The 27,655-nt window shown below is 45.3% G+C and overlaps 1 long non-coding RNA gene across 2 annotated transcripts; it reads left to right on the top strand.

The window, feature by feature from the left end:
* Positions 1 to 1,205: 1,205 nt before the first annotated feature.
* On the top strand, positions 1,206 to 23,867 carry LOC132809346 (uncharacterized). Of its 2 annotated transcripts, none has more exons than XR_009642265.1 (5): positions 1,206 to 1,279; positions 8,462 to 8,568; positions 10,870 to 10,960; positions 21,040 to 21,157; positions 23,448 to 23,867. It is a non-coding gene; the product is annotated as an uncharacterized LOC132809346 (long non-coding RNA). The 2 variants fall into 2 exon arrangements; XR_009642264.1 differs by lacking the exon at positions 1,206 to 1,279 and adding an exon at positions 1,611 to 1,650.
* Positions 23,868 to 27,655: the final 3,788 nt, after the last annotated feature.

Genomic DNA, 27,655 nt, shown 5'->3' with positions numbered 1-27,655 from the left:
ACCTGGGTTCAATTCCCACCTCAGGCTACTGACTGTGTGGAGTTTGCACATTCTCCCCGTGTCTGCGTGGGTTTCCTCCGGGTGCTCCGGTTTCCTCCCACAGTCCAAAGATGTGCAGGTTAGGTGAATTGGCCATGCTAAATTGCCCGTAGTGTTAGGTGAAGGGGTAAGTGTAGGGGTATGGGTGGGTTGCGCTTCAGCAGGTCGGTGTGGACTTGTTGGGCCGAAGGGCCTGTTTCCACACTGTAGGTAATCTAATCCTCCCATCCTGGCACTTTCCCCTGCCACCACAGGAACTGTAAAACCTGTGCCCACACCTCCTCCCTCACCTCTAACCAAGGCCCTAAAGGAGCCTTCCACATCCATCAAAATTTTACCTGCACATCCACTAATTTCATTTATTGTATCCGTTGCTCCCGATGTGGTCTCCTCTACACTGGGGAGACTGGGGGCGCCACCTAGCAGAGCGCTTCAGGGAACATCTCCGGGACACCCCCACCAATCCATCACACTGCCCCGTGGCCCAACATTTCAACTCCCCCTCCCACTCTGCCGAGGACATGGAGGTCCTGGGCCTCCTTCACCGCCGCTCCCTCACCACCAGACGCCTGGAGGAAGAACGCCTCATCTTCCGCCTCGGAACACTTCAACCCCAGGGCATCAATGTGGACTTCAACAGTTTCCTCATTTCCCCTTCCCCCACCTCACCCTAGTTCAAACTTCCAGCTCAGCACTGTCCCCATGACTTGTCTGGACTTGCCCTACCTGCCTGTCTTCTTTCCCACCTATCCACTCCACCCTCTCCTCCCTGACCTGTCACCTTCATCCTCTCCCCCACTCACCCATTGGACTCTATGCTACTTTCTCCCCACCCTCCTCTCGCTTATCTCTCCACGCTTCAGGCTCACTGCCTTTATTCCTGATGAAGGGCTTTTTCTCTGCCCTTTGGATGCTGCATGAACTGCTGTGCTCCTCCAGCACCACTGACCCAGAATCTGGGTTCCAGCATCTGCACTCATTGTTGTTACCTCCCATCACATGACCCAACATCTCAGCACAAGCAGGACACACTGCGCATGCTCCAACCAACAGTAACCCCCTCCCGGGTGATTGATGTCAGAACCGGACCAATGAAAGGACGTTGGCGGAGCCGGAGGTTGATCCTCCAACCAATCACAGTGAATGAAGGGCGGAGCTATTGTGAACCATGTGATCACCCTCGCGCCTGACTAGAGTCTCTGTAATGAATGCTCGGGAAGTTATGGAGAGAAAGGAGACGGTAAGGAAAGAAATAAACAGGGAAACGGGAGAAAAACTGTGTTGCTATGAGCGGAGAGGTTTTACAAACAAATTGTGCATGTCGGAAAACACAAATTTGAACGTCCCAGTCCCGTGTTTGCAGTAAATGGGGAATTGCCTCAGCGGCTGCAGGGCTGAGTGAGCGCCGCCATCTTTATTCGGGACAAGGATTCACTGGACACGTGCGGGCCGCCATCTTTGTAGGGGGCACGCTGCAGCCATGCGCATGTGCAGCCTCTCTCTGGTACGGAGTCATTGTGACGACAGCAGCCAATCCTGCTCTGATTCACCTCTGGGCTCCCTCAGGACCACTTTGTCAATGTCTAGCTTCCTCAGTCTCCAACCATGGGGGTATGTTTGGTCTGTTTAGTATTTTATTATTACTTTTATAGTCCCTTTGTAAATGAGTTTTTCACTGTGGCCCAGCCCCTGTGCTGCTCTATTATCAGATTACTTTTTTTCTTGAATAATTTTGACAGTCAAGAATTCCTTTTTCCAATAAGCAAGTGTATTTTCCTTCAATTTGACTATCAAATTCTGCACCATTTTCATTCCCTGTAATTCATTTTGCACTCCCTGAAACATCATGTGTATTTCTCCTTCCACAGATCCCAGTGATTAATGCCAAAGCCCTGTTGCCTGGGGAGAGGGTGATGTTTGACTTTCTTGTACAGCTGCAGTTTGTGTGGTGAAGGTGCTCCCACAATGTGGTTGCGTAAGAGACATTACAGATTATTCATTACAGCAACAGTGATGATTTGAAGATAATGTCCAAATCAAGAACAGTTTGTAGTTTTATTATCATGCTTTCACAAAAATATTATTGAGAACTTTAGATATGAGGCCAGAGATGGAGATATTTTTTTCAGGTGACCAAAAGCATTGCCAAAAAGTAGGTTTTGAGGGATGTCTTAAAGGTGGAAAGCAGACCTGTGAGGTTTTGTCTGCAAATTCCAGAACATGGTGCTTTAGCAACTGTAGAATCAGCCAAACAATTGAAATAATGAATTAACAAATCATTGGGAGTCTCGAAGAAAATGGATTGTTGACGTCTCAAAGGATGTGTGGTGAAGGGAGCTAGGGATGATCACAGCCAGGAATTATATGAAGAGTGAGTTTTCTAAATTGTTGTTGCTTATGAATAGGAGGCTTTAGATGGATCAACATGTTTTGGGAGAAGTGAGCACAGTTTTCAGTTTTTCTTGAGATTACAGAGAGGTTGAATTTGTGAGGCTGGCTAGGAGTGTGTTTGGATAATGAAGTCTGGAGATAACACACGATGGATGAAAGTATATGAGCTGAGACAAGGGTAGAATCAGCTAGAAATAGTGGTGTTGGAGTGGGACTGGGCTGTCACTCTCATCTCACCTCTGCGATTCAGCTGGTTGTCAGGTTGTGAATCAGGGCAGTAACACAATCGGGAGCTGAGTGGCCCTGGTGGAGCCTAAAATGAGTGTCACTCAGCTGGCTGTTCCTGAGCAGCTGATGCTTGGTTGTCCTGCTAAGGACTACTTCCATCGCTTTACTGCTGATCGAGTTGGACTGATGGAGGGAAATTGCCGAGATTGGATTTGCCCTGTGTTTTTATTTGGGCAATGTTCCACATTGATGGTAGATTCCAGTGCTGGAGCGGTATGTGGCTTGGTGGGTGGCAAGTTCTGGAGCACAAGCTATCAGTATTATTGCCAGAATGTTAGCAGGACCCTAAGCCTTTACACTACTTAACCATTCTGTTGATATTATTCAAAGTAAATTGAATTGGCTTAACGCTCACATCTGTGATGTGAGGAACCACTGGAGAAGGCTGAGATGGATCATCCCACTTTGCATCTGGCTGAAAATTGCTGCAAATGCTGTCATCTTTTGCATGGATGTGTGAGACCCCTCCATCAGTAAGGGTGGGGATATCTGTGGTGCTTTCGGCAACTAGTTGTTTAATTGTCTATTACCATTCACAACTGGGTGTGGCAGAACTGCAGAGCCCTGATCCACTCCATTGGATGTAGGATCACTTAGCTCTGTTGCTTGCTGCTGATGCTGTTTGATTATGCAGATAGTCCTGCTTGGTAGCTTCACCAGGTTGGTACTTCATTTTTAGGTATGCCTGGTGCTGCTCATGGCATACCCTCCTTTCCTGTCCGTTGTGATGGGTGAGAGCGGGATTTACAAACCCAGGAGGTTACAGATTGTGCTGGAGTACAGTTCTGCTGCTGTTGTTATCCCACAGTGTCTCAGAGAGATCCAGTTTGAGTTCCTACATCTGTCACATTTAGCACGGTGATAGTACCACTCAACTTTTTTTTCTCAACTTTATGGCGAGGCTTTGTCTCCAAAAGGACTGTGGGATGGTTGCTCTTACCGATATTGTCATGGAGAGATGCATTTGCAGCTGGTAGATTCATAACGATAAGATGTAGTATCTTTTTCCCTCTTGCTGGTTCCCTCACCAGCTGCTGCAAACCCCATTTGAACAGTTACGTCCTTGAGGACTGAGACGGCTCAGTCTGAGCTACTCTCTCAGCTACTGAGTTAGACTCACCTTCCCAGAAGTCCTTCGCTCCTACCTCGCACCTGTAATGTTCCATGCCTTTTTTTTCACTGGAGAAGGATGTGGAAGCTGGAGAGTTTGGAGAAATGAATAGTGAGAACTTGAAAAGTGTCTGTTACAGAGGAGGAGTTTCAGGATGTCTTAAATTGCATCAAGGTGGATAAAGCCTTGGGACCTGATCAGGTGTGTTCCAGAAATTTGTGGGAAGCTCGGGAAGTGATTGCTGGGCCCCTCCCTGACATATTGGTATTATCGTTCGTGACAGGTGAGGTGATGGAAGACGGGTGCCATTCTTTTTTTTTAAAAAAAGGTGGTAACAAAAGGCCAAGGAACACGAGAACAGTGAGCCTGAAGTCAGTGGCAGGCAAGTTGTTGGAAGGGATTCTGAGGGACAGGATTTACATGTATTTGGAAAGACAAGGAATGATTAGAGAGTCAGCATGGCTTTGTGCGTGGGAAATTGTCGCTCTAACCTGATTGAGTTTTTTTTGAAGAAGTGCTAGGAAGATTGATGAAGACAGACTGTGGACATTGTCTATATGGGCATTGAACAAGGTTCCACAGAGCAGACTGGTTAGCAAGGTTAGATAACATGGAATGCAGGGAGAACTATCTATTTGGATACAAAACAGGCTTGAAGGTAGGAGACAGTGGGTGGTGATGAAGGGTTGCTTTGTGGACTGGAAGTCTCTGAAAAGCAGTGTGCTGCAGGAATGGATATTGGGTCCTTAAATAAATGACTTGGATGTGAATATATGAGGTAGGTTTACAGAAAATACAAAATTGTAGGTGTAGTGGACAGTGAAGAAGGTTAGTTTAGAATACAACAGGATCTTGATCAGATGGGCCATTCGAGTGAGGAATGGCAGATGGAGTTCAATTTAGACAAATGTGAGCTGCTGCATTTTGGTAAGGCAAATCAGGACAGGACTTAATGTATTTAATGGTAAGTTCCTGGGGAGTGTTGCTGAAAAAAGAGTTACATTGTTCCTTGAATGTAGAGTCGCAGGTCGGCAGGTAGTGAAGGTGGTGTTTGGTATGCTTATATTTATTGGTCAATGCATTGAATACAGAAGCTGGGACGTTATATTGTGGCTGGATAGGACATTTGACAATGAGAACCTTTTTCCACGTATGGAGTCCGCTATTACGAGGGGGCATAGCTTTAAATTAAGGGGAGGTAGGCATAGGACAGATGTTAGGGGTAGATTCTTTACTCAGCGAGTCGTGAGTTCATGGAATGCCCTGCCAGTAGCAGTGGTGGACTCTCCCTTTTTATGGGCATTTAAACGGGCATTGGATAGGCAAATGGAGGGTAGTGGGCTCGTGTAGGTTAGGTGGGCTTGGGTCGGCGCAACATCGAGGGCCAAAGGGCTTGGACTGCGCTGTATTTTTCTATGTTCTTTGTTCTATGATAAAGCCATTTCAGGAATTCCGTTTTCAGTTCGAATTTTCCTGTTTTGAGAAGGATGTTGTGAAACTTGAAATGGTTCAGACAAGATTTACAAAGATTTGCTACAGTTGGAGGATTTGGGCTACACAGAGAGGCTAAATAGGCTGGGGTTAATTTCCCTTGAGAATCAAAGACTGAGAGGTGACGTTTGGGAGATTTATAAAATCACGAGGGGCGAGGATATGGTGAACAGCTGGGGTCTTTTTTTTCCCAGGTTAGGTGAGTCCAAAACAAGACCATGTGGGTTTAAGTTGAGAGGGCAAAGATTTAAAAGGGATCAAAGGGGCAACGTTTTCAAGCTGAGTGTGGTGTGTGAATGGAATGAGCTGCCAGATGAAGTAGTGGAGACTGATACAATTACAACATTTAAAAGGCATCCGATTGGGTACATGATTAGGAATGGTTTTGAGGAATTCAGACCAATATCTGGCAAGTGGGACTCCATTAGTTTAGGACTCCTAGTTGGCATGGGCGAATTGGTCCATTGTTTCTCAGCTGTACATCTCAGCACAGATAATTCTTGGATCTGAGAAGGTTAAGCAGTGATTTCGACAAGGGGGAGATTTGTTTCTAGTATATTTTAGTTTGCAGAGAGAGGGAAATTGTTAACAATGTCACAATGTTACTAACTACTTGAAGTTAAATGGAAAATAATGTGAATATGTGACCTATATTTTACTGAGGACATTCTGAGCATCTGGAACAGTCTGAACAGCGGGTGGACACAGATTCAACAGGTGTTCTCAAACAGATTTGCAATTTTACTTTTTACGGAAAGATTGGGAGGCTGTGGGTAAATGCGAGGGGAGTTGGGATGGATTTGCAGAATCCCCAGAGGGAGAGCACACAGCCTCAATGGGCTGAATAGCCCCCAGCCCCTGTGCTCTGTGATACTGCCCCATTCACTGTGAATGATGAAGCTCATCCCAAGGCAGAGAGAGCGAGGAGCCCACCACTCACCTCACAATGGGGGATGGCTTGATTGACGGCAGCTCCAGACCAATGGGAGGAGGGTCTGTGCGGTCCTGCAGCCAATGGGAGTGAATGAGGGGTGTGGCCAGCAAGACGACACCTGTCCATGAGCTGTGCAGGTGCAGTGTCACTGGGTGGGGGTGGGAGAGACAGCAGGGACTGGGACAGAGGCTGTTGGACCTGAATTACAAACTCCTGGTAAATTAAAACCAAAAGAACTGCAGATGCTGTAAATCAGAAACAACAACCAGAGGTTCTGGAGAAGCTCAGCAGGTCTGGCAGCATCTGTGACGAGAAATCAGAGTTAACGTTTCAGATCCGGTGTCCCATCCTCACTGCTGATGTTACTGTGAGAACAAATGTTAGTTTATATGCAGAAGGTAGGGTTTAGGGGAGGATGTAAGGAGTAAAGGATAGGTAGGGATAGAGCGAGAAGAACGGTTGGATAAAGGAGTAGATAACGATCTGGCTGGGGGAGGGTGATTAGCTGTTAATGGAGACTATTAATGGCTAACCATAGGTAGTGTGTAATGACAGGCTGTGAGAACAAGGCCTAGTGTGTGGGGTAGGGGGCTAGGACGTGGGGTTGTTAAGCTGTGGTTAACCACTAACTGTCTCCGTTGTAAGTTGTTCCCCACATGCATCACTCCACGATTGGAGCTGCAGATGGGTAGCACAGTGGTTAGCACTGTTGCATCACAGCACCAGAGACCGCGTTCAATTCCCACTTCAGGCAACTGTCTGTGTGGAGTTTGCACATTCTCCCCGTGTCAGTGTGGGTTTCATCCGGGTGCTCCGGTTTCCTCCCACAGTCCAAAAGTGTGCAGATTAGGTGAATTGGCCATGCTAAATTGCCCGTAGTGTTGGATGTAGGGGATTGGGTCTGGGTGGGTTGCTCTTAGAGGGTTGGTGTGGGCTTGTTGGGCCAAAGGGCCTGTTTCCACACTGTAAGTAATCTAATCTTAAAAAAAACCTCTTGAATATATTTCCTAACCCCCCCTGTCCTCCTTTAATATGTATCTTAACGTTGTTCTCTTTAATCAGCATTCGTGAAACACTTTCGGAGAATTGTCAGTGTGAAAGGCTCCATAAAATGCAGGTAGTTGTTGTTAATGTCTGACATCAGGAGAAACAGGAATGAACCCTCACTCTTATACCTCTTATAAGAAGATGGGGATGGGACTGGAAGACCAGGCAGTGCCTGTCGGTCCTCCAACCAATCGGAGTGAATGAGGGGCGTGGCTATAAGCAACCACGTGATCAGCTTCACTGGCAGCACAGTGTGTGTTGTGACCAAGGCATTGGGAATGTGTGAAGGTGCAGGGCAGGGTTAAGGAAAGACACATTGACCAGGAAGAGAAGGAAATTTTAATGGAACGTGCTGAGACGTTTTACAGAACTTAGTGCACATCGGAAAACACCAATCTGAAATTCCCAGGACCGTGTTTGTGGCAAACGGGAAAATGCTTCAAATGGTGAATGGTGCGAGTGAGCGCCGCCATCTTTATTGGGGGCAGTGGTTCATGGGACATGTGTGTGGCAGCCAACTTTGTGAGGGGCAAGCTGCAGGGGGACACATGCACAGCTTTGCCTGGCAGGGAGTGATAGGGCAGGGTTTAGAGTGTTAGAGTCAGGGTGTTTTCAATGTCAGAGTGTGATGCTGGAAAAGCACAGCAGGTCAGACAGCAGCCAATCGGTGGCAAGGAAGATGGACAAGAACGTGGTGCAGAGTTGGAAGGCTGGATCTGGGATAAGATGGGGGGGAGTGGAAATGAGGAAACTGGTGAAATCCACATTGATCCCATGTGGTTGGAGGATCCGAACACAGAAGATGAGGCATTCTTCCTCCAGGCATCAGATGCCTGGGATTTGGCGGTGGAGGTGGCCCAGGACCTGCATGTCCTTGGTGGAGCGGGAAGGGGAGTTAAAGTGTTGGGAAAGAGGATGTTTTACTGTTCCTTTCACACACCTTTTGTAAGTTAACTTTCCTCTGTTGCCCAACCCCTGACAACGTGCTGCTCTCTAAACGGACTGAATTTTCCACAATCACTTTGCCAGTGAATAATTCCTTTTTACAACAAAAGACTGCATTTTCCTTCCATTTCTGACCATCAAATTCTGCAACATTTTCATTCCCTGTAATGCATTTAGCACTCCCTGAAATATCAACTGTGTTTCTCCTTCCACAGATCCCAGTGATTAATGCCAAAGCCCCATTGCCTGGGGAGAGGGTGATGTTTGACTTCCTTGTACAGCTGCAGTTTGTGTGGTGAAGGTGCTCCCACAATGTGGTTGGGTAAGAGATGTTACAGATTATTCACTCAGCGACAGAGAAAAGTTGCAAATGTATGTGCAAATCAACAACAGTTCGTATTTTTATAATTTTACAGAAATATTATTGATAATTTCTGACATTAGGCAACAGATGGGTATATTAGGTCAGGTGATCAAAAGAATTGCCAAATAAGCAGGTTTTCAGGAATACCTTAAAGGAGAAAAACAGATATGAAAGGGTTAGGATAGGAATTCCAGACCGTGTTGCCTTGGCAACAGTAGAAACAGCCAATCCGGTGAAGCAATGAATAAACACATCGTTGGGAGTCTGACAGAAAATGAGTTGTCGAGATCTCACAGGTTGTGTGGTGCAGGGAGACAGGGATGTTCACAGCCAGGAAGTACATTGAGTGAGAATTTGAAGTTGCTTATAAACGGGAGCCTTTTGTTGGATCAACAAGTTATAGAGCAAGCAAACACTTGGGCAGTAGAGTTTAAGATATTCTTGAGATTATATGTAAGTTGAATGTGGGAGGCTGGCCAGGAGTGTGTTTGGATAATGAAGTCTGGAGATAACACAGGGATGGACAAGTATTTCAGTAAATGAGCTGAGACTAGGGTGGGGTTGGGTTATCTCACGAATGGAGAAATAGAATGAAGAGTCAGACTCCTCCTCATCATCATCATCACTCCCCCTCACCGATTCACAGATATTGTTCCTTGTTCTGTCTGTCTTTTCTAGTTATGTCCTGCTCACCCATTCTGCTACTAACTAATATTTGACTTCAAGGTTGTTGGAAAATCCTTCTCCATCTCCACTCTCCCTTTGCTTTCGGAATTCCTTGTATTTGGTGTAACTCAAAGATCTATCCTTGGTCCCTTCAGTTTCTCACCTACATACTGCCAGGAGGTGACATCGTCCAAAACCACTGTTAGGTTTCACATGTACACTGACCATGTCCAGCTCTACCTCCCCATCATCCCTCTCCATTGCTCCACTGTTATTCTGTTATCAAACTGTTTGCCACACTCCCACTACTCGATTAGCTGCAATTTCCTCCAATGAAACATTGCAATGGTTCAACCCATTGCCTTCAGTTGCTATTACAAATTCCTTTCCCTTACTGCAGAGCCTCCCTCTCTCACTGGGAGCTGAGGCAAAACTACACTCTTCACAATATTGCTCTGCTATTCTGACCCCAAGGTGACCTTCTGCTCAGACATCTACACAATCACAAGCACCAGGAATTCCAATCTGTAAAATTTTGCTTGTCTCCCCCTCGCCCGTAGGAAGCCTATATGTTTGAAAGAGTTCACTTCTCATTCTTCCCAAATCGAGTGAGTAGAGTCCCGACTTCTTCAGCCTTTTCTTCAAAGAGAATCCCTTCAAACCAAGGATCATCCCAGTCAACCTTCTCTGAATGCCTCCGATGAAGTGATGTATTACCTTAAATAAAGGAACCAAAACTTCTCTCATCACTCCAGATGTGGTCTCACTCACACTGCATAAAGTTGCTCTCAGGTATATACTTTAAACTCTTATACTGCAAATCCCTTGAAATCAGGAGCAATATTCCGTTCCCCTTCCTGATAGCCTGGTGTAACTTTGTGCTAGCTTGCTTTGTTTCCTGCACATTTACCTCTTGCTCCCTTTGTGGTGCAGCTTTCTACAGTTTCCCCAATTAAATAGTCCTCTGTTCTTTTTATTATCTCCTCCAAAATGAACAACTTCACATTTTCCCAAGTGATACTCCATTTGCCAACTTGTTGCCCACTTCTCCAATGAATCCCTCTGTGTAAACTGTTCATAATCCTTTTGGAACTTTACTGTTATGCCTTTCCTAGGAGATTTTCCCCATCATTCTTCTAAACTTTTCCTGGGAACACTGGGCAGTGGGAAGCATACATAGTTGTTGTCTTTTAAGGGATACTCTATGGAATGACTGGGAGGAGCTTACTGCCTATCTGGTCAGAATGGTGACAACTTGCCCCTGAAGCTGCATGAGCCTTTCACCCCCCCCCCCCCCATGTGTTATTGATGAGGCACAGCGGCAGCACAGAAGGAAAGAAGAAGCAGCAAATCCTGCTCTCCACATCTCACTAACACTTGGAACATTCTCTCCCATGTGTCAAAGATCTGCCCTGTTCAGTCACATGAAGTCCCAAGATGGAAACTGATAGAAACCCACATACATTTCCCCCTGAACTGACTGCTGACCTCCACAAGGGGTAATGTGTCCAGTCATCCTGGGCCAGGAGGAGGGGATGGTGCGGGTTTCTAACCTGATCTGACAGTGACGGATTTTATAAACTTGTATTACAGGTGGACATTCAGATGGTAACCTCAGTATTTGTAACACCAAACTCTGACAGAATTACTCAATTCATCAGGACCTGGATATTTGCATTTAGTTGTGAGTATTGTGTTCCAGCTCATTCCTATTTGATGCATAAAAGTTCTCCTTTGAATCAAACCATCCTGTCAATAGATCTCCCCCAAGTCTTTCATATATGTTTTGTCAACAGTTTATGAAGAGCTGATGAGTGTAAGGTTGATTATTCTAATGTATAATTTCTGTAAACCCCTCTGTCACAGGGCAGCCACAATTTCCTCTGCTACAAGGAGAACAACCTCAGTTTCCCCAAACCCCTGATTCCCCAATGTCTGTTTGCTCTCTCTAAGGTACACATCAGGATTGTGTTGGAACATTCTCCACTTGCCTGCATCAGTGCAGCCCCCAACAATATTAAAGAAAGTGAACATCCTCCAGGACAAAGCACTGTGCCTGAGTGGTGTCCCATCCCCCAACTTCAGCATTCCCTCTCCCCACCCCCGGGGTACAGTGACATCACTGTGTAAAAGGGAAAGGCAGCATTGTCCTCCCAGACCATAGGACTGCTCTCTCATTAGGGAGAAATGTCTGGTGGTGGGTTTAACCTGAAGGTTACCCAGCCCAGGCAAGGGGAGAGGTTAGAAAGGAGAGTCCATCTATTGTAGATGGATATTCTTGATCTGTACCATTAACACCCATGTTCCTGCAACTAAAATCCCCCATGCCTTGAACCATCCTGGTAAATCTCCTGTGCCCCCTCGCAGGGATCCTGCCATCCTTCCCAATGTGTGGGCGATCTCTGGTTTGCACAGACCCAGCTGCTCTGTGTTCCTGTGGGTAATGTCATTATAGAACAACAGTTGCACTAAACCTCACTGTCTGTAAGGGTGGGAGACACAAATCCCAAAAACATTTAAGATGTATTTAGTGTGCACTTGTGATGCCATGATAGAGGAGACTTTTCCACAAGTACTGGAAAATAGATCAGGATAGTTCGGTGGTAGTTTCCTTTCTCACAGATGGATCACCAGAGTATTTTTCTGTTCTGTATACAGCTGAGATGTTTATGACAGGAATATGACAGGCTCCATTGGACATCAGGTCAGAAAAGGTGATACTAGAATAGATGACACATGGTTGGTCGATGTTTTTGGGAGGTAAGTGAGACGGAGAGTTTTAAGATGAAATTCAGAAGCTCAGCTCAGGAATCAGAAAGGGCCATCATCAAGTGAGAAATAAAAATTGGGTGTCCTGGAGGCTGGAAATAAAGAAAGGCACATATCGCAAAGTTTTCAGAGAGGGGAGGGGATTAGAGATAGGGAGCATAATAAATCTGAAGGGTATGAAAGTTGGAAAGTATTCTGAGGATGGAGGATGTTACAAAGATAGATATTTATGATAGAAATTTTTGGGGTTTGAGGCTGGAGAGGAATTATTGAGATATGGAAGAGTTGTAAGGCTGGATGAGGTGGCATTGACAGGGAGAGTTCCGAGCACACAGGAATTTACAGAGGTAGGAGCGTAAGAGTCATAAAGTTATACAGCACTGACACAGACCCTGTGGTCCAACCAGTCCGTGTTGACCATAATTTTGATCTGAACTAATCGCATTTGCCTTCACTTGGTCCAAATCCATCCTAGCATTCCCGATCGATATACGGGTCCAAATGTTTTTTCCTCTTTAGAATCCCATTCCCCTACCCTTTTTACTCTACATATACCCCTGACTAATTCACTAAACCCAATCATCCCTGAACACGATGGGCAATTGAGCACGGCCAGTTCACCTACCTTGTATATCTGTGGCTTGTGGGAAGAAATGGGAGCACCTGGAGGAACACACGCTGACATGGGGAGGAATATCCAAACTCCACATGGACAGCCACCCAATGCAGGAATTGAACCTGTGTCCCTGGTGCTGTGAGGCAGCCCTGCTAGCCATTGAGCCACTGTGCTACCCTGAAATTGTAATTGTATTCACAGCTTCCACATCCTCTGCAAGTATATTCCACACGTGAACCACTCTCTATGCAAAAACAAAAAAATAAAATCCCAAACGTCGTTTTAAAGCTTTCCTCCTCTCACTTTAAAATGTATGTACCCAGTCTTGAATCGCACCCCCTCCTGGAAAGGGCACCTGTTGTTCACATTACTGATAGTCTTCAGCATTTTCTAAATCTCTAATAAGGTCACCCCTCAGCCTCCTACTCTACAGTGAAAGAAGTCCCAGCCTATCCAGACTCTGCTTAAAATTCAAATCATCCATTCCCATTAACCTACTGGTAAAACTCTTCTGAACCCGCTCCAGTTTAATAATATCCTTCCCATGACAGCACAACCAGAACTGGGCACAGTATTCCAGAAGAGGCCTCCCCAACATCCTGTACAACCTCAACATCCCGTCCCAACTCCTACACTCTGAGGTCTGAGCAATGAAGATAAATGTGCTAAATACCTTTTTAACCACCCTGTCTACATGTGACACATACTTCAAAAATCTGAACACCGAGGTCTCTTTGTTCTATATCACTTCTCATGGCCTGACTTTTAATGAGTGTAAATCCTGCCTTTTTTTTAATCAAGATGTAATATTTTGCATTTATACCGATCCAAAACATCCTTCGAGTATAAAGGCAGTAGGAGTGTACTGAAGAGGGAAATCAGGAGGGCAAAAAGGGGACAGGATACAGCTTTGGCGAATGGGGTTAAGGATGGAGTTGGAGGGAGAGAGACAAAACCAGTATTTGGCATCATTGTTTACTGTGGAGAAGGACATGGGAGTTATGGAATGTCGGGAAATAGATGGTGACATCTTGAAAAATGTCCATATTACACAGAAGGTGGTACTGGATACCTTGAAACGCATAAAGGTGGATAAATCCCCAGGATCTGATCAGGTGTACCCTAAAATTCTGTAGGAAGCCAGGGAAGAGATTGCTGAGCCCCTTGCTGAGATTTTTGTATTATTGATAGTCACAGCTGAGGAGCCAGGAGACTGGGGGTTGGTTAATGTGGTGCTACTGTTTAAGGAAGGCGGTTTGGACAATCCCGGGAACTACAGACGCGTGACCCTGACGTCGGTGCTAGACAAGTTGTTAGAGGGTACCCTGAGGGACAGGATTTACATGTATTTAGAAAAGCAAGGACAGATCAAGATTGATGAAATTGATGTGCTGGAAATTGTGGAAAACATTAAGCTTGATAAGTCCCCATGGCCAGACCAGATTTATCCTCGGCTGCTCCAGGAAGCGAGAAAGGAGGTTGCTAAGCTGCTGGCGAGGATATTTGCCTCCTCACTCTACAGGAGTCGTCCCGGAGAATTAGAAGGAGGCGAATGTTGTTCCTCTTTTCAAGAAGGGAAATAGGGAAATCGGTGGCAATTACAGACCAGTCCGTCTTACATCTGTTGTCAGCAAAGTTGTGGAAATAATTCTGAGGGATAGAATTTATGACAATTTGTCAAAGCATAGTGTGATTATTGAGTTCTTTGAGGACGTGTCAAGACAGGTCAACGACTGCAGAACAGTGGATCTGTTATAAATGGATTTCAGCAAGGCTTTTGTTCGGTTTCCCAATGGTAGGCTTATCCATAAAGTCAGGAAGTATGGGACACAGGGAGATTTGGGTATCCGGATTCAGAATTGGCTGGCTGACAGAAGGCAGAGAGTGGTTGTAGATGGAAAGTATTCTGTCTGGAGGACAGTGTTGAGTGGGGTCCCGCAGAGCTCCGTTCTTGGGTGTCTGTAGGATTTATAAATGACTTGGATGAGGAGGTTGATGGTTAGCTTAGTAAATTTGCCGATGACACAAAGATTGGAAGTGTCGCCGATAATATAGAGGGCTACTGCAGGCTGCAGCGTAACATAGACAGAATGCAGAGCTGGGCTGAGAAATGGCTGGATAAATGCGAACTTGAATGCTGAGTATAGGATTAAAGACAGGATTCTTGGCAGTGTGGAGGAACAGAGGGATCTGGGTGTGCAAGTACATAAATCCCTCAAAGTTGCCAACCAAGTGGATAGGGTTGTTAACAAAGCAAATGTTTTTTTGGCTTTCATTAACAGGGAGATAGAGTTTAAGAGCCGTGAGGTTTTGCTACAGCTCTACAAGTCCCAGGTGAGACCACACTTGGAAGTTTGTGTCCAGTCCTGGTCTCAATACTACAGGAAATGTACAGAGGCTTTGGAGAGGGTGCAAACAAGGTTTACCGGCATGCTTCCTGGACTGGAAGGCTTCCTGTATGAAGAAAGTTTGAATAAGCTCGGATTTTTCTCTCTGGAGAAAAAGAGGAAGAGAGGAGACCTGAGAGGTGTACAGAGACTTTTCCCCAGGGCAGGATTAACTTGTTTGAGAAGTCATACTATGAAGATATTAGGAGGAAGGTATAAAGGACGCGTCCGAAGTAAGTTTTTTACACAGAGTTGTGAATGCTTGGAATGCGTTACCAGTGGTGGTGGTGGTGGAAGCGAAATCATTGGGGACATTTATGCGACTGCAGGACGTGCACATAGATAGCAGTGAGTTGAGGGGTGTGTAGGTTAAGTTACTATGTTTTACATTAGGATTAAATCTCGGTATAACATCGTGGACGTAAGGGCCTGTTCTGTGCTGTACTTGTCTATGTTCTATGATTTGGGAGAGTCGGCATGGCTTTGTGTGTGGGAAATCATGTGTCTCGTACTTGATTGAGCTGTTTTTGAAGAATTAACTCAGAGGATTGATGAGGGCAGAGTGGTAGATGTGATCTCTATGGACTTCAGTAAGGCGTTTGGTAAGGTTCCCCATGGGAGACTGGTTAGCAAGATGAGATCTCACAGAATACCGGGAGAACTAGCCATTTGGATACAGAACTGGCTCAAAGTTAGAAGATAGAGGGTGGTGGAGGTAGATTGTTTTTTGGACTGGAGGCCTGTGATCAGTGTAGTGCCACAAGGATCGGTGCTGGGCCCTCTGCTTTTTGTCATTTATATCAATGATTTGGATGTGAACATATGAGATATAGTTAGTAAGTTAGCATTTGAAACTAAAATTGAATGCATAGCAGACAATGGAGTATGTTACCTCGGATTACAATGGGATCTTGATCAGATGGGCAAATGGGCTGAGGAGTGGCAGATGGAGTTTAATTTAGATAAATGTGAGGTGCTGCATTTTGGAAAAGCAAAGCTTAGCAGGACTGATACACATAATGGTCAGGTCCTGGGGAGTGTTGCTGAACAAAGAGACCTTGCAGTGCAGGTTCATAATTCCTCGAAAGTAGAGGTGCAGGTAGATAGTGCACTTGAAGAAGTGTTGAGATGGACACACCAAGCACTACTGATGCTGCCTGGCCTGAACACAATGACCAGGATGGATAAGATGTGGGCATTGCTGGAAGTCAGAGTGTACACAATGTGGACCTGGGGAAGTGCAGCAGGTCAGGCAGTATCAGAGGAGCAGGAAAGTTGATGTTTTGGGTCGGGACTCTTTGTCAGTCCTGATGAATAGTCCTGACCCAGAACGTCTGCTTTCCATCCCCATTGTATTCATGCTGGTCATCCAGCACCTATTTATTCTGGTCCCACGTTCTGGCACTCAGCGTGTAATCGATATTGTAATGCTTGGTGTGATCATCTCAACACTACTTCCAGGCTGCAATGTTTCCTGCATCTGTCACCATTTCAGATGCTGCCTGACCCGCTGAGGATCTCCAGCACTTTTTGTTTTTATTGTGAATTTCCACCATTTTGCTGAGGCACTTCGAGTCAGAGAGTTATCCAGCACGGAAACAGGCCCTTCAGTCCAACTCGTCCATGTCGACCAGATATCCTAACCTGATCCAGCTCCATTTGGGAGAGTTGGCCTATATCACACATGAACACTTTCTATTCATGTACCCCTCCAGACACCTTTTAAATTTAATTTGACCTGCGTTCATCATTCCTATAGCATCTCATTCCATACGCTCACCAACCTCTGAGTGAACCGTTTGGCCCTCAGGTCCATTTGAAACCTTTCCCCTCTCACCTAAAACCCAACGCCCTGCAGTTTTGAACTCCCCGACACTGGGTGGAAACAAAGACCTTGGCTATTCACCCTGTCTGTGCTTCTCCGTAAGGTAACCCGTCAGTCTCTGACGCTCTGGGGAAAAGCCCCAGCTTATTCAGCCTTTCCCTTTAACTCCACAGTCCTAACAATAGCCTTGCAGATATTTTCTGAAACTCTCCTCATGTTTTGTAAAACAGAGTCACAGAGATGTACAGAATGGAAACAAACCCTCTGCCCTTATCGTCCATGCCAACCAGCTCATTTATGCATGTAGCAAGCAAGTTGTCCCTACGGTCCCCTTGAAGTCTTTCCCCTCTCACTTTAAACCTATGCCCTCTGCTTTTGGACTCCCCTATCCTGGGAATAAAGAAACTGACTAGTCACCATGTTGTTGCTCCTCACAACTATATAAAGTTGTATAAAGCCATCCCACAGCATCTCCTGCTCCAGGGAAAATAGTCTCAGCCCCTCCCTATGGTTCAAATGTTCCAATACTGGGAACACCCTTGTAAATCTTTGCTGAACTTGTTCAGGTTTCCCAACATCTTTCCTGTAGCAGGGAGACCAGAATGGAAAGCAGTCTGGGGATTCCAAAAGTGGCCGAGCTAATATACTGTACAACCGAACCATGATCTCCCAACTCCTATACTCAATGCACTGCCCAATAACAGCTAGCATACCAAACACCACCTTCACCGACCTGTCTACCTTCAACCCCACTTTCAAGGCATTATCAACCCACTCTGCACAGTGCTTTTGTTCTGGTACACTTCCCAGGAACTTGTTATTATGAGGTTGAGTCCTATTGTTGTAACATTTTTTTTCCAAAATCAGGGAGATTAGAATTGAATGTAGTATTCTAAAGCTGGCCTCACCAATGCCCAGTACAGTCACAACTGTAGCTAATTCCTATACTCAGTGACCAAATCCCTACAGTGTGGAAGCAGGCCATTCGGCCCATGAGACTATGCCAACCATCTGAACTTGTGTATTTCCCCTATCCATGCCTCTCATGATTTTGCAAATCTCGATTTTGCAAGCCTCTGACGCTCCAGGGAACACAGCCTATTCAACTTCTCCTGGTAGCTCAAATCCTCCAGTCCTGGGAACATCCTTGAAATTCTTTTCTGACCCCTTTCAAGTTTCACAATATTGTTTTGATAGGAAGGCAACCAGAATTGTATGGATTATTCCAACAGTTGCCTAAGCAATGTCCCGTGCAGCCGCAATATGATCTCCTAACTCCTGTACTCAATGCTTTGACCAATAAAGGAAATCATACCAAATGCTGCCTTCACTATTCTATCTACCTGCGACTCCACTTTCAAGAAGCGATGAATCTGCCCTCCGAGGTGTCTTTGTTCAGCAATGCTCCCGAGGACCTTATCATTAAGTGGATAAGTCCCTACTGTAGCACCTCACATTTTTCTAAATTAAACTCCATCTGCCACTCCTCAGCCCATCCGCCCATCTGATCAAGTTCCCATTGTACTCTGAGGTAATCTTTTTCACTGTCTATTACACCTCCAATGTTGGTGTGATCTGCAAACTTACTAACCATACCTCCTATGTTAGCATTCCAGTCATTTATATAAATGACGAAAAGTAGTGGATCAAACAACGATCGTTGTGACACTCCACTGGTCACAGGCCTCAAGTCTGCAAAGCAGCCCTCCACCCCTCTGTCTTCTACCTTTTGAGTCAGTTCTGTATCCAAATGGATGGTTTCCTCTGTATTCCATGAGTTCTAACCTTGCTAACCAGTCTCCCATGAGGAGCCTTGCGGAACACCTTACTGAAGTCCACGTAGATCATGTCCATCGCTCTGCCCTCATCAATCCTTTGTTACTTCTTCAAAAGACATTCTTCCCTTTGGAAAACGTAACAGTTACAGCCCCAGAATAATCGGCCCACCGTGTCTGTGTGGATCATGATGCCATTCCAAACTAATTCCATCTGCCTGTACATGATCCATATCCCTGCCACCCCATGCCTGCTTATGTCTGCCCAAACGCCTCAAAAACATTGTGATTGTTTCTGCTTTTACCATCTCCCAGGAGAGTACATTCTAGTCACTGACCACCTTCTGCTTAAGAAACTTGCCTGACATAACTCCCTTTAAACCTGCACAAATATTGTTGGAAATGCCCAGCAGGTCATGCAGCATCTGTGAAGAAAAATGAGTTAATGTTTCGGGACTGGTCCCCCTTCCTCAGAAACGGTAACTCTAATTTCTCTTCCCAGATGCTGCTGGACCTGCCGAGCTGTTTCAGAAACTTCTGTTTCTCTTCCTGGTTTACAGCATCTGCAGTTGTTTTGGTTTTCATTTCCTTTAAACTGCCCCCTCTCCTCTTAAATGTGTGGCTCTAGAATTTGTCACTTCCACCTTGGAAAAAAGATTCACGTTATTCACTCTGTCTGTGCCTCTCGGGTTACCCCGCAGCTACTGACTTGCCAAAGACAAACTCCAAGTTTTTCCAACCTCTCCCAATCCAGACAACATCCTGGTAAACCTGTTTTCACCCTCCCCAAAGCCTCCAAATCCCCTTGAAGTCTTTCCCCTCTCATGTTAAACCTATGCTGTCTACTCTTAGATTCCCATACCCCGGGGAAACAAAGAAACCATGACTAGTCACCCTATCGTTGCTCCTCATAATTTTATAAAATTCTACAATGCCACCTCAAGCGTCCAGTGATCCAGGAAAAATAGCCTCAGCCTATTCAGCCTCTCCCTATGGTTCTAATGTTCCAATACTGGCAAGACCCTTGTAAAACTTTTCTGAATTCTTTCAAGTTTCCCAACATCCATCCTATAGCAGGGAGACTGGAATTGAAAGCAGTATGGAAATTCCAAAAGTGGCCGAGCCAATAAACTGTACAACCGAAACATGATCTCCCAACTCCTATCCTCAATGTACTGCCCAATAACAGCTAGCATTACAAACACCACCTTCACCGACCTGTCTACCTTCAACCCCACTTTCAAGGAACTATCAACCCACACTGCACGGTCTGTTTATTCGTCAAAATTTCCCAGGACCTTGTTATTGAGGTTGAGTTTATTGTGGTAACATCTTTCTGAAATCAGGAAGACAAGAATTGAATGTAGTATTCTAAGTATTCTAAGGTCACCCCTCAGTTTCCGACACTCCAGGTAAAACTCCTGGCAACATCCTTGTAATACCTTTCTGACCTATTTCAAGTTTGAGAACATTCTTCTGATCGGAAGACCAGAATTGCATGGAATATTCCAAAAGTTGCCTAATCAATGTCCTGTACAGCCACATTATGACCTCCCAACCCCTATACTAAACACTCTGACCTATAAAGGCAAGCAGACCAACTGCCACCTTCACTATCTTATCTACCTGCGACTTTACTTTCAAGGAACTATGAAGCTGCATAACAAGGTCTCTTTGTTTAGCAGCACTCCCCAGGAACTTACTATTAACTGTATGCGTCCTGCTAAGGTTTGCTTTTCCAAAATGCAGAACCTCGCATGTTTTTCTAAATTGAACTCCTCAGCCCATTTGCCCATGTGATCCAGATGCCTTGTACTCTGAGGTAATCTAATTCACTGGGGGAGGATTTTGCAGAAAGTTAACAGAACACATTTTATGAAAATTCAGGAATGTTATGGAAAGGGACAAGGATGGGCCTGCAATTAGAGTTCTAACTTGCTTCATTTCAGTTCAACCAGATATGATTTTGCCAGTGTGCAGGATGCAGTGTGTGCAGGATGGTTCTCATCAGAGGGTGGAGGTGGGGAATATAAATGAGAGGTTCCAGATTGATTTTTCCCCAATGTGATTCCCACCAGGAAGGAAACCCGGGGACCTGGGGGGAGGATTCACCAACACCCGGGAGGCTCTGAGTCAGAATCATTGATTTGGTTCTTAGTCTGCAGACAAGAGCTAGGTAACTGAATTCAAGGAGAGAAGAGAGATTGTGAAAACTGGGTGTGGAGGGAAGGAGTGAGGAGATTGGTTTGGTCTTCAGTTAACAAGAGAGAGAAATTGTGAGACTGAGATTTAAAGTTTTGGGGGGAACAAGGAAACTACAATTTAATACTATCATTATCTTATAAAGTTCCATCCTGTATTAACAGTGGTGAGTTGTTTTCTCTGTTGTAGGGTACTGAAAGGGTGGATTTGTGAATGAGAAATTCAAATTGAGCTTCATGTTCAGACCTGATGGTTACTGGATCCGTGCCGACCTGAATATCATTGGCCTTTTCATCTGGAAGGAAAGGTGTGTATTCTGTCCGGGGACAAGATTTCAAATGTCAGTGTGTCTGGAAAAATTACTGCGACACAGCCAAGTCCATGTTAGCAAAGTTTGTAGCTTTGAATGGAGGCTGTTTATCAGGATTATCTCCATGGCAACGGCAGTTAAAAAGGTCTAGTTCAATTCAGCACATTGTTTTCACATCGCACCCCTCCCCCACACCCGCCGTGGCTCACTTCAGTACCTGACAGGCGCTTCAGTTTCAGTGGGATTGTCTGTCAGGATTCTGATGTGGAGGAGACGGTGTTGGAGTGGGGTGGACAAAGTTATAAATCTCACAACACCAGATTATAGTCCAACAGGTTTTATTTGGAAGCACTAGCTTTCCGAGCACGGCGTAATTTTTAACTTTATCAGGTCTATCTCTATGATGAGAGACTTCTTCAGTTAAGTACTTCAATAAATACTGAGGCCACATATTCCCCTCTAGCAGTATCAACTGCTATTCTGGCCCTCGGGTTAGCTACTCGTCACTTTTTATCCCCAATCCCATCTAGCTTTCTGTTGATCGTTAAAGTTTTTCTAATCTCCTAGTTTCTCGGTGATCATTGCCAATTTGTGTGCCTTCTATTACAATTTGATAGACTCCCTTATTTCCTGAGCCACCCATGGCAGATTACTCCTTTATCTACAGTCCTTCCTTTTCACTGATATATACTTTTGCTCAGCACTTTGAAACATTGCTTTGATATTTCCCCACTGGCCGTCAACTACCCCATCGTAAACTCTTTGCTTCCAGTTTACATTAGCCAACTCCTGTCTCATCCTATTGTAGTCTCCTTTGTTTAAGCACAGGATCTTGGGACTGGATTTAATCTTCCCGCTTTCCATCTGTATTCTAAACTCATCCAGACTTATCACTAGTCCTTTATCAGATTACAAGGTGAGGGGACGTTTCCTGGGTGTTTTGGTTTTCATTGTCAGAGATCTTAACTTTGTAATAAAGTACAGGATGGATATTCACAACAGAGTATTCTGGACGGTGTGAATGTACTACACAATCTAAAATCATAAATCACTGTCTCCCCTGAGTTTAAAATTGTAAAATCATTATCTCCTACATGCTTCCTCACTATCTAAGTTTGGAACACTAATCCACCTGATTATCCTGCATTTTCCAAAAATCTCCTTGGGTGAATGTGGTGATTTTTGGATTCAGTTTTCCAGTTATTAACGTAAGATGAGCACTGGGCACAGGAGAGGCAGTGTAGCCTTTCGATGATGATTGAGTTAGTTTGGCCAATTCACCTAACCTGCACATATTTGGACTGTTGGAGGAAACTGGAGCACCCAGAGGAAACCCACGCAGACATGGGGAGAACGTGTAAACTCCACACAGTCACCTAAGGCTGGAATCAAACCCGGGTCCCTGACGCTGTGAGGCAGTGGTGCTCGCCACTGAGCCACCTCTGCTTAAAATCTGCTCCCCTTTATTAAACTCCCCACCCCGCAATTGGCTGAATCTGTGTTCTTTACATCAGAAATCAGGTTGTGGAAACAGGTGTCTCAGTAAAACCCAGTGACAGCCCATATGTTCTGTGTGTCTGAATGGGGATCCTATACCCAACACCCTCCACCCCACACTTCTCATTCACTTTCCAGAGACAGGGCTCCAGTAGCTTCATGGGGACTACAACTCCCACAATCCCTGAGACGGGGACCACACGTGTGTGTGGAAACCTGGCATTGTAAATGTACAGAATGTGGGCCGATTTTGGAGCATGTGCTTTGGGTTAACTAGCGGAAAGTAGTTCACACTGTGATTGGCTGGAGGACGAACATATCGGTTGGGGGGCGGGAGGTCAAAGTGTCACCACACCCACGTGGGGCCAAAGGCCATCCCCAACTCGTCATAACACTGGGAATCGACCAATGGGAAACAAAGAAGGATCTGACCCATTCTCCCAGACTGAAGGTTCCTCTTCTGTCCAGGATCTGCTACCTCCCTTTCTGTTTCCTTTTGTTTCATTCTGCTGTTACATTATTGACTTGCAGCAACTGAAGGGAAAGGAAGTGAACCCAGAAAGGGTGCAGAGTCTAACCAGGGACGGGAAGTGGTGGCATGGATCTGTTTATCAGTAACTCCATGAGAATGGGGAGGGTGTTCATTAGGGGTTGGCAGAGTCAGAATGGGGGGAGAGAGTAAGTGGGCTGGAGGGTTACAGCTTTTGGGGAAGAAATTGGAAAAAGATATTCCAGAGAAACTAGAATTGTCTGTTCTGAATTTCTAACCTGTACATATTCCTTTATACAGGGTGCTAGATGGTGAAGGTTTGCAGCCTGAAATCTCAAACTCGTGCAGATTGTGATTAAGTTAATCAGCATTTGAAGAACCAAAGATAGAGAATCACTTGGTCAAAATCCTGCAACACTCTCCCACACAGCATTTTTGGTCTATCTGCACCAAATGGACTGTGAATGGTACAAGACAGCAGCTCACTACCATCTTCTCCAGGGTAACTAGAGATGGGGAATAAATGCTGGCTGAGCCAGTGATGCCCATATCCTGGAAATGGTTTCTATCTCTAGTTGCTGAAACCCAGTTGATGTTACTGCAGGATGATGAGGGACGCTGAGTGCATCCTCCAGGAGGCAGCACCATCACATTACCCCTGCCTACACCCACACAGTAACACAGCAACGTCACTGGAACAAAAGGCAGTGAAACCAAAGGAGGACTGAGATATAGTTCTTTGAGGTAAAGTCATGAAAGGGGATTGGAACCCAGCAGGAACAGGAGACTGAGCTGGATGGTCAGCTGTTTCCCATTGAATGGTGGAGCAGGATTGAAAGGCTGAATGGTCTCCTCCTGCTGCTATATCCCAGGTATGTATATAGCCATGGAGCCCGGGTAGGAAGGAGTGGGCAGGGATTCTCCAGGAGATTGCACTTCCACATCAGGTTTCAGTGAGGGATGGTTTGATGGATTTTATTTAACATTTATCTGTAACACAAGGTTTGTAAATTTTTGTTTTAAAATATTGTAAAAGTTTCTTGCACAGCAAATAAAATTAAAGAAAATAAATTAAACTGTCTGAATATAACAGTTTTTAAAACTTTCAACCTCTGTAATAGAAAATCCTGTCTATTCCCGGACACCATCACTTTCCATCTACTCAAACTCCAGGGAAATATTCCCTCCCTGTCTGAACCTTTGGTTTGATTTAACTGCTTTTCAGTTCTCGTTCTGTGAGCTGTGAAGCGTTCTTTTTCCCCATTTCTCCGACCCAGAAATGTGATCACAGCAACCTTCCCACCATCAAAATCATCATTACGCCATTTTGCTTTTGGTTAACATATAATAACCAGCAGTGCAATAGTGAGGACTGCAGATGCTGGAAACCAGAGCCTAGATTAGAGTGGTGCTGGAAAAGGGCTTTTGCCACAATGTTGATTTTCCTTCTGACCTGCTGTGACTTTCCAGCACCTCTCTAATCTAGACATATAATCACCCGCAGTAAACCATTTGTGTAACCAATTGAATATTTCCAAACAAAGCCCATTACGGGCCAAGCAAACCATTACAAGTGACAGAGTGAGAAGGGACTAAATCAAAGTAGAGTTGTGGGGAGGTGGGCAGCGGTGGAGATAAAGCACTGTATCCCCTGCGATACCCACCTCTATCTAAAGGCATCAAGAGCATTGATACACACCACATGCTCCTTCTCCAAGGACACCCGGCTGTGTAGCCTTTATCCTCAATCATAGAATAGAATCCCGACAGTGTGGAAGGAGAGCATTGGCCCATCAAACCCCACCGACCATCCGAAGAACATCACGCCCAGAGCACTCTATCACTGTAACACAGCATTTCCCATGGCTGGTCCACCTAGTCTGCACAATCCTGGATACTGTGGACAAGGTAGCACGACTGATCCACCTAACCTGCACATCTTTGGGCTGTGGGAGGAAACCAGAGCACCTGGAGGGGACCCACACTATCATGGGGAGAATGTGGGGACTCCAACCTTGTACCTAGTGCTGTGAAGCAGGAGTGCTATTATCACAATTTAAATCAAAACAGATGATCCCTGCTCATTGTCCCATTGCTGTTTGTAGAGACATCCTGCCCAGAGAGACATCCTGAGGTTTAGAAAGTGGCAATGTAAGTTCAGTCAACTCCAGCCCAGTTAATGTGGTTAACAACAACAACATCAATACTCCAACAGTGTCATCATGTACAAGGTCCACTCCTGACTCTGATGGACAGTAACATCAAAGTCAGAGTCCTGCAGTCCACACGGAGCAGGTGGATGACCACTTCCCTGTGAGCACTCACTGGTCTCTCAATCGTGTTGAAGACGCAGCAAATCCCTTGTCACAGAGAGAGGTGAACAGCTCCTACCCAGTGTGAACCCGCTGGGGTCTCAGGGGGGCAGGATGGATCACTGAATCATTTCTCTCACACAGCATCTGAATGGCCTCTCCCCTGTGTGGGCTCACTGGGGACTCCGCAGGTACTGCATTTGAGTGAATCTCCCCCACACTGGGAACAAGTGAATGACCTTTCCCCAGAGTGAGCTCGCTGGTGTTTAAGCAGGTCAGAGGACTGAGTGAATCCTCTGATTGAGCAGGTGAATGGCCTCTCCATGGGGGGAATGCACTGATGTCTCCGCTGGTGAGAGATTTGAATGAATCCTTTCTCACACATGGAGCAGGTGAAGGGTCTAAACCCACTGTGCCATCTCTGGTGCCTCAGCAGATTGTAAGATCGAGTAAATCCCTTCCCATACATGGGTCAGGTGAGCGGCCTCTCCGCAGTGTGACTGTGTCGGTGAGTGTCCCACTGGGAGGGGTAAGTGAATTCCTTATTCTGATTGAGCCCGTCCTCCTGTTTCTCTCAGTTATTATTGACAATCTCATTCCCCTCGCACCAGAACCTGTTCCAGAGAGGGTTCCAGATCCGGCAAAATGGTCAGCTGCAGCTGGTCACCTGACCGGTCACTGGTCCTGAAAGGTTCACTCTCCACAGATGCTGCCAGACCTCCTGAATGTTTCCAGCAATTTCTGTTTTTATTTCTGATTTCCCAGCATTTGCAGATGTTTAGTTTTCCAATGCTCATCTTGTCTGTTGCAGAGGAGTTTATTGATGAAATTAAAGGGTTTCAAAAATTGTACGTTAGGGCACACATCAGCTATTATCATCATGAGTGGCACAGCAAAGTCGAGGGGCTGAATGGCCTCCTCCTGTTCCAATGAAAGTTGTCCACCGGCAGCTTGTGGTAACATTTCCCCTCACTGCTCACTTCACCTCCATGTCGAACACACGGTTACTGACTGAACAAACCTCCTGTGTTTGAACTAAACCTGTTCATGTTCAGTGGCTGTGTCCCCTGGGATCCACAATCACCGTTTATTTCCTTCTTCCTCTTCCATTCTGGCTATTGAACTCTCGGTTTCAATCCATTCTCCTGTCATGCTCTTCAACATGTCCATGTGGGTGGACTAGAGGCAGCTGGGATTTAATGAAGGGAAGTGGGGATTAGGCGGAAGCATGAAGAGCGGTGATAACAAAGACAGTTCTCATTGTAAGGGCAGAGTTTCTCCCTGACCCAGTGAGTGGTGAGGCATCTGAGTTTGTGGGGGGGGGAGACAGATTCAATCAAGGATTTGGTAAGACACTCAGACATTGACCTGTCCTTCTCATTGTTAACTCAGACAGATAGTAAGCAAGATGCACATTTAGATAGCACCTTTGATGATCTGGGGCAATGAAACATGCTTCCAACCCAATGATTTCAATCTCAAATCTCTGAAAACACAGACACAAAGCTTCCTACTTGTATCAGGCTGTCTTTGAGCCTCCTCTTTCCTTCAGAAAAGCGTTTTGAGCTGTTCAGCCTTTCCTGGTGATTATAGCCACTATGTTACTGTAAGATTTGTGACTGAACATTTTATTTTCCTCTTCCTTGTGAGTGATGAAAGTAGCAAAAACAGTTCCTGACCTGTGAGGGGTTTCGGTTGGAGTATATATATTTGCAAATTCATTCCCACCCTCACATGCAGTGTGAAATTGATGTAAAACTGAAGGGAAGGAGTGAGTGAGCACCCACAGAACCATAAAGGAAGCATATGTATCTGAGTTGAATGAACCTACTCTAAGATCAAACTAATAAACACGCCCTTCATTTACTATCATCCATATGCCTATCCAAGAGTCGCTTCGAGTCGTTGATGGATCTGAATCTCCTATCACCACTGGCAGTGCATTCCATGCACCCACCACTATCTATAAAGAAACTATCTCTGACATCACTGTTCAAAATATGACTTTTGCTCATTTGAATGATCTGTGTAATCACAGCCTTATAAATTGAGAAAAACCTAATTACTTCTCCCTGCAACAATTCCAGTTTATTTTTGCAGATAGCACAGTAAAATACCAAGATGAAATTTATCATTATTCTTAAGTATGCTAATAGAATTTTGAAAATCTATATGTTGCTAATATATAATAATTAT

Source organism: Hemiscyllium ocellatum, unplaced genomic scaffold (assembly GCF_020745735.1).
Source record: "Hemiscyllium ocellatum isolate sHemOce1 unplaced genomic scaffold, sHemOce1.pat.X.cur. scaffold_1085_pat_ctg1, whole genome shotgun sequence".
Taxonomy (NCBI): Eukaryota; Metazoa; Chordata; class Chondrichthyes; order Orectolobiformes; family Hemiscylliidae; genus Hemiscyllium; species Hemiscyllium ocellatum.
Note: the sequence above shows the minus strand (reverse complement) of the source record. Positions and strands in the feature narration are given on the sequence as shown.